Raw genomic sequence first — 8,029 nt, forward strand, 5'->3', positions numbered from 1 at the left:
ATTAAATGTTACATATTCTAAAATGTAAGTTATTGTCATTGGAATTATAATATCCTTTGCAGCTACTTCTCTAGGTTAAAACATCAATGCATAATGTTGATTACTTTGGATAAATATCGTACTGTTGCCCTTACAGCAATAAACATTTTTGATGTAGGTCATCTGTCTGTAATATATAAATATCCTGGTTTTATAAAATGAAATTATGATGAATATATTTTAGTGTTTCATTCTGTACTTTTAATTCATACAACAGCTCTCTACACTATTCGTGTTTCGTTAGTTTAGCATGTTAATTACAGCATTTTCTGTTCACAAACTTTCAGCACAAAATATGCAATATGCATGATATGAAGAGTAGTTGAAAATTTATTATTTATTCAGTAACCAAAAAAAAAAGATAGCCGGCCCCGTATGATACAGTTATCAGGACCTTATAAAAGATATTTTCCAGATGATATATATAACACAAAAAAACAGTATACTGCCAATGAAATGAAATCATTTTTTTTTAAATGGAAATGACTATTCTCTATAGTTGATATCGTTTCATTATGGGTTACTTGAACCTCTTTAGAATATTTTCTTTTTAAATCGTTTACTTGGTATGTAAAAGTTTTTCAGAATGACCGATTACATCTTATAGTAATTTTATCATATAAGCTTTTTTTGTATGCTGAACGTTTGCGTTGCATATTTAAGACACTTACCGCAGGCACTTGTCGCACCATAATATGCTAAATTAAAAGACATAAGAAAAATTCAAAACAAGTGTGGTCTTGCTAAATGAATGTATACTATAATATTTAGGTTCTAACCAGGTCATTTGTATATTGTGTGATAAAAAATTAAAATAAAATATGTTTAATAAAACAAAACAGTATGACTTATTTATGACCAGAGATTAACTTAAATTTCTCATATATCTAGTTACAATTTGTAGATTGTTATTTGGCAAATAAAGGTAACAGTAGTATACCCCAGTTCGAAAAGATAAATCGATTGTGAAAAAAAAATCCGGGTTACAAACTAAAACTGAGGGAAACGTATCAAATATTAGAGTACAACAACGACATCACAGACACACAACATTAAAATGTAACGAACACAGAAACGAACTATAATATAACAAATACCATTTTCCTGACTTTGTACAGGAAATTTTAATAATTAAAAAAGGGTGAGTTGAACCTGATTATGTGGCATGCCGAACCTCCCGCTTTTATGACAATGTTAAATATAACATCACAATGACAACATTACAACACGGGACTACAATACAAATAAATGGGAAAACATATAGGACAGAGAAATAGCTAGCAAAAAGAACCAGATTTAAAATTTGATACGTCAAACGTGCGTTTCGTCCACACAAGACTAACCAGTGATGCTCAGATGCAAAAAGTTCCGCCTTTGATAAGAACATCCCTATTATTTGGAATAATTTATACGTTTGCAATATATAATATAATATTGAATATATAATAGATAGACATGATAAAACCGAAGTTGTAGATATCTACAGAATATAAACGGATACATGACATAAAAGAACTTAATCCAGGACAACGAAATGCACAGCCGAGTTAGCCAAAGCCTCAACCTACAAAGAGATGTCACATTTGAAATTCTAAAAAAACCTATGAAGGAACGTCACATTTATATTTATAAAATAATAACCCAACAATAAGATAGAATAAGAATTGATTCAAGATTAGATTTGTAAAACTGATATCATATGTATTCAAAAAATGAAAATTACAAAACTTCTCAATATCAAATTGTGGTAATAATTAGATAACTAATTGTATTAACTAGCTATCTCGGTGTTTCTTCTGAATCAAACTGTAAACCAAATATATCGTATAAATTTCGTTGAACTAAACTAAAAACTAATACATGAAGAGGATGATTTATTATCTTTACTATTACACACGAATATAACAGAAAAGACGTTAAGACATTTGACAAAATCGGATGAGAATAACAAATATAGCATCAAAACTGAATACATGAATTTGGGATAGAAAAGTATCGCGATACGTCTTATAGCAATGCGAATTCATACTCAGCAAAACAGTCACAATCGGGAATAAGTCACGTTTGGTAATTAACAGATCAGACGACGTAATGACAAACCACAATCAACACGTGGTTAAAACGGAATTACTAAGTTTGGACAGAGTCACATCGTCTGGATCAACAAATTCGTGATAGTGTCCGTAAAATCTACGGAGTTTCATTTGTGTATCTGTCCTCTGCGTAAGGAGCACACTTCTGTATATGAAGTCCGTATACTGTGAACTAGCACAAAAATAACGTATGCATTAAGATATTTAAACACCATACGAAGGGGCAAAGGGTGTGTTACTGCTGTTAAATGGGAAATTGATAATTGAGAAGTTGAAATCGTCCCCTTTATCATAGATTTTCATGCTAAGTCGTCCATATGTGTCAATATTGAGGAAAAGATCAAGGTGAGAGTGTTGACTACTGGGCTTGAGATACCCTCGGGGAAATAAATCTCCACCAGCCTGGTATCTATGATAAGTTTATCTACAACCACTTGGTCGATGCCACTGCTGGTTGAGATTTATTTCTTCGAGGGTATTGCAAGCCCAGTAGTCAGCACTTTTTGTTCTGACATGAATAATCATTGATATTGTTATATTTATAAATTAACTGTTTACAAAATTTAGATTTTTTTTTTAAATACTAAGGATTGTCTACCTAAGGCATAGATTACCTAAGCTGTATTTGGAAACACTTTTAGGAATTTGTTATCTCAATGCTCTTCAACTTCGAACTTTATTTGTCTTCTTTTTTTTTTTTTTTTTACTTTTTTGGATTCGAGCGTCACTGATGAGTCTTTTGTAGACGAAACGCACATATGTCGTATATATAGAATTAAGTGCTGGTATATATGATGAGTTTATTTCTGACTGAACTTTGGTTCATACGAATACATAAAAAATCGGCCAATAGGGGTGCACAATAAGTACCCATGGGAATCATCTTCAGTATATTTTCTGGTAGATTCAGTGTGGTTCTTCACAAAATATGAATTATTGTAAGATAAACGCACAACAAACATAGCTTGGTCCTCTGCTTTTTTTTGTGTCAATTAAACAATGAATTACCGTCCGCCGTTTATACAAAAAAACTTATTAAGACAGCAACTATTGTTTGTGTACGTGGTCATGAACCAATTAAATCACAAATATTTGAATATAAAGTCCAACAAGGTAGACAAATTCAATATTTGTATATTCTGTTCCTGAGAAGTTGGTATTTTTTTTATATAATACGACGTAATTTGTCAACAACAATATTGGACTTCAAATTACTTCCGCTTGTTTGTGTTGCTTCATCTTTTTCTGTGGATATTGTTTTACACTATCGTTTTATTTTCGACTGTTGGGTTTCAATGTCACTCTCGTACTTTCGCCTATCTTTGAATTTTTCTAGAAATCGACACATAACAGTTCAAGGTTGCCATAGTGTTTTGTCATATATGGTATAGAACAACATTTACACACAAACAAATGTATAAATCGTGTCTGCCTCGCCTTGATGATACAGGAAAACAACAACTGGGTTAAAGATAATGTTCGGAATAACGTTGTTAAAATTTACCACAACTGAAATCCATAGAAATTGTCCGTCTCTGTCCACTCAGTTATGTTCTTTTGCCTGAGTATTTGGAATTGATAACATTTGCTCTTTTAAGGATTAAGTCAGGTTCTTATAAACATTAAACATGTATTTAATAAAATTGAGAATGAAAATGAATTTGCAAAAGATACAACAACCCGATCAAAGATCAGATAACAGCCGAAGTTTCGTCAATCGGTCTTCAATGCAACGAGTTAATCCCACACCCATAAGCTGGTTCCTTAACAAAAATATATACGTGTTCAGTGATAATTGACGTCATACTAAACTTTGAAATATCTAACAAAGAAACTAAAATAAAAAAAGAGTACAAAACTTGCAACTGGTATAAACATGCAGAAGGGTTATACATGTTTGTTTTATATCCCAACTATCCCCCTATACATCTAGCCAATGTAGAGAAAACAAACACACAACAATCCCATCAGTAAAAGTCAGTTCATAAGAAGTCCGAGTCCGATGTCAGAATGGGTAACAAAATAAACTAAAAAAATGACAATGATTCTTGAATTAATAAGGATTACTAGCAGTAACTGACATGTCAGCTTGAAATCAAGTGATCAGTTGCTCACATATTTCACATGCATCATGTTGTTAAAAACAAATCAGCTAGGTTATTTTACACAATTTATAAAATTTATTGTTTTTAATGAACTAGATACCATTTGGACCACTCTAGTAACAGCATACGCACAGATACGAATATTAGGTGGTTCAAACGGATTGTATTTTCAATATCACCCTTTTCCCTATTCTTATATGAAGCTCTTATTTTACATCTACTTGTTAATTTACATTTTAAGCAGTTGATTTTTATTACTGACTTCTATAGGCCGCAGTCACATTTGGTACTGCATGAATTCTGTCCACTTGGTCTGCCAATGGTGCTACTAGTGGTGAACACAATATCACTTTTCAAACATCGTCTCAGAAGTCTCCGTTCCGCGTCGTGCTTACGGACTAACACAATCATATGATAAGGAAGCAATATTTCGAATTAGGAAGGATACTTCGATGGCTATAGTTTTGTCTTCTCAACCAAACAGTCTTTTGGGGTTTTTTTATGATCGAACTTGAAAAAAAAACAGTTGACCCTTAATTAGCTTCAGTTAACTACAATGCAAAACACTAAATATGTGTGTATAAGGACATCATTCGTAAATATAGCTCAACATGCAGACTTCTTATACGTTCAGGTATTTCACATCCATTTTTTTATGGAAATATTCTTTATAAAGCACACAGGTGTCAGTATTCACCTCAAAAACTAACAAAACCTTTGAATAGACTTATTAAGAAGGGATATAGTTACGATACTGTTGTCAGGTCATTAAAGATTGCATATTTTGGCGTTACTATGGATCACTTATAGGGTCTTTGCATCGGAACTAAACACATTTATTCAAAAACCAGATGTTGGCATGACACGGATTATGTTCTTCTCATATATGTTATGATGGTATGATACTAAACCCCTAACGGGAAGGATTGTGCCTGATGTTCATATGATGAAATCATAATCTTTCAGTAAGTTTAATTGAAGTCTGAAGCTGGCATGTCAGTTAACTGCTAGTAGTCTGTTGTTATTTATGTATTATTGTCATTTTGTTTATTTTCTTTGGTTACATCTTCTGACATCAGACTCGGACTTCTCTTGAACTGAATTTTAATGTGCGTATTGTTATGCGTTTACTTTTCTACATTGGCTAGAGGTATAGGGGGAGGGTTGAGATCTCACAAACATGTTTAACCCCGCCGGCCTCTGGCCTTTGTTAGTCTTGTATTATTTTAATTTTAGTTTTTTGTGTACAATTTGGAAATTAGTATGGCGTTCATTATCACTGAACTAGTATATATTTGTTCAGGAGCCAGTTGAAGGACGCCTCCGGGTGCGGGAATTTCTCGCTACATTGAAGACCTGTTGGTGACCTTCTGCTGTTGTTTTTTCTATGGTCGGGTTGTTGTCTCTTTAGCACATACCCCATTTCCATTCTCAATTTTATTTTTATAACAATTATCTCTCTAAAGATATTTGTAATTTTGAAATCATTTTACAATTATAGAATGTACAATCCGTGTTTTTGATGCCTCATTATGTGATACATTTAATATAAGACTATTTTCGCGGTAAAGAGGACGATATTGTGGTAAAAAACAAGTGGAACATATATGTTGCCCTCTATGAGAAATAGTTATCAAAGGTACAAGGATTCATAAGTGAGATAATAAGAAGGGCTGAAATCAACTTAACCATATTTAATAGTTGGATCTTTGCGTGTTGGTACATTTATGAGAGGTGTTTGGATTTTACAATTTTTCAGGGCATCAGAATACCATGAATAAAAAGATTTCAATTGCAATAATAAGCATATAATTTTTGTATTCAAGTAACTACACTGCAATACAGAAAGGATAACATATACGGAGTAATATTTTCTTAATTCAGGACAAACAAGTATTTACGGACAACTTGTTTATAACGAATTTAGAACTTGTAAACATACCAAAGGTCTGTGGTCATGTAAACTGTGTGCTAATGATTTTAATGATTGTTGCTATAACAACAAATCTGGAGAGTTATTCTTATTTCGAATCATCCACGCCATGGGAAGAAACACCAAGTAAACGCAGTTAAATTAGAAGTTCAATAACGACATTCTTTATGTTATCAGTTTGTTCGTTTTGTACTAGTAGATTTGTAAAAAACAAATGAAATGTTCACTCTTATTTATCATTTATGAATCTGAAGCTCGTTAGAATATACCAATTGTTATTAGCAAGACTATCAATTAAAAAAATATACCAAAACGAGTGTCTTTTCATCAGAATTATTGTACATTACACTACATGGATATAACTCAAATGAAACATCTGCTTAACAATTTAATCACGTTCTATTGTTAAAGAAATATTCAAATTTTATATTATATAAAAAAAAATCAATTAATATAGCAATAGAAACATACATGGTAATTAAAGCAAATACCAGTTTATATTTAGCACTACAATCAATGTTGAGACGTAAACAAAAAAGTACAACATACATATTACGTTCAAGGTATATTAAATAAATTGACAAAATCAAACAATAACCAACGGAACGACTTGGAAATATCTATTATATCTAACACATAATAATTAAAAGTTACATTTACTGACAGATAAGTTAGTTGTCATTGGAACTATAATGTCTTCATCAGTTACTTCACTAGCTCAAAACATTTTTGATACCATATTGATTTTATTCTGGAGACAGATCTGTTTACAAGCCTCCTCTAAATTTCTTTGATATAGCTCATACCTCTGTAATACATAAATATAATCGTTTTATAAACTGACATTATCTTAGAAATCTTTTAGAGTTTCATTCTTTTATCTCAATTCAGACAACAAAACTCTGCAATATTTTTGTTTTTGTTTTAGTCTATTAATTGTAGCACTTCCTTTATAAACGTTTAGTAAATACTTCAGGAAATAATGGCAAAATATGAAAAACAGTTTAAACATATTATTTAACAACACAATAAGAAAACTGTATCTTGGCTTCATGTGATGTGGTTAACATGACTTATGAACATATTTTTTCCAGGTGATATATATCACACAGAAAACATTTAAATGCCTATGTACCAAAAAAGTAGTAAATTCCCATCATTTCGTTTTAGTTTAGATTACTTTATACTTGATATTGTTGTATTGATGATTCATTGTATCTCGGTAGAACAAATTGCTTACTATGTGTGTTTTCACAAAGAACAATTATATCTTCCTAATATGATTATATAATCCTTTTTTTATCGCTATTTTGTGAATTTTTCCTTTGATCTTTTTTTGTAATAATTTTCATATCATGCTACACGCTTGAGATGGAAAATTATCGCAAGATACTAAGCATGCACGTGGCGTCGCTAACGAACTTGACATGAAATTGACAACGTCGTCATAGGTGAAATAGCGATAAAAAGATTATCATCGTTCATCTCAACTCGATTGCCGGCTCAAGCGAGAAAATCAATCTCGTTGAGATGATCACCGATAATCTATAGAACTATCATATCTTAGTTAATTAAATATAAATATATAATCCTTTTGTATTTGATGAAAAATATTTCCTGTGAATATTTAAAGCACTTACCTATTGCACTTGTCGCACCAACAGTCCCTAGAATTCAAAGAAATTGGAAACATTTAAAATAAGTTTGTTCTTGCGAAATGAATGTATACTAACATATTTAGATTCTGACCAGTTCAGTTTTATGATGTGTGCAAAAATTTAAATCAAATATGCTTATAAAACAAAAACAAAACAATATGACATATGTATAGACCACAAAGTAACTTAAATTGCCCATAT

Source organism: Mytilus edulis, chromosome 12, assembly GCF_963676685.1.
Source record: "Mytilus edulis chromosome 12, xbMytEdul2.2, whole genome shotgun sequence".
In the NCBI taxonomy this organism is placed as follows: domain Eukaryota; kingdom Metazoa; phylum Mollusca; class Bivalvia; order Mytilida; family Mytilidae; genus Mytilus; species Mytilus edulis.